Source organism: Arachis duranensis, chromosome 1, assembly GCF_000817695.3.
Source record: "Arachis duranensis cultivar V14167 chromosome 1, aradu.V14167.gnm2.J7QH, whole genome shotgun sequence".
In the NCBI taxonomy this organism is placed as follows: Eukaryota; Viridiplantae; Streptophyta; class Magnoliopsida; order Fabales; family Fabaceae; genus Arachis; species Arachis duranensis.
In genome coordinates, this window is record NC_029772.3 from 93123862 (window position 1) to 93124672 (window position 811).

Here is an 811-nt window from a genome sequence, read left to right on the forward strand (position 1 = left end):
TAATTATTCTGTATGAAGTTTTTTAAAAATTATTTAATATTAAATCGGAGAATTTGTTTTTATTGTAATTATTTTTTTATTTTTAAAATTAACACTCTTATGATTCATTATTTATGAATCTAAAAAACACTATTTTTATTCCAATATAAAAAATAATTTGCGTTCAACCTCCTAACAAAAGACGCGCATAAAAGAGCAACGTAGGCCACCATATGCTAAAATAAAATGAAAAAACAAAAAGAGCTTTATGTTTAAATAATGGCCTAAAAAACTAGCTTTACAAGTCATACACTCCATAATTGACATATATTAAAGTTGTTGAACTGCAAGTGCCATTAGTCCAACCCAAAGTTAACCATAAAATAAACCCCATGTTGATCTCAAAAGAGGACTAGATGCTTCGAGAATAGAGTTGAAAAAACAATAGAGTAATTCTAATTCACGTCCAAATGTCACGCCATAATTCATTTTAAAGAGGGTAAGTCATCAACTCTATCAGAGGTAACCATTGAAAAATACAATATACGTGTTGAAAATTATATAGTTGTTATTATCACCACGCAATTAATGAATGCACTAGAGAACTCAATTGGTTTGAATAATTGTTAAAAACTTAATTAAGAAGGGTTGATTAAAGTAATAAATAAGATACAAACAAACTCATATCCCATAAAGAATATAATCAAAATAAATATGATAACACAAAAATACAGTGATATTTACTAAGTGTGATTAACAATAATCACTCTCTCTCACTCAATCAAAAACTGTAGCCAGCAATGAATGGAAAGCTAACTTTATTGTAAAATGG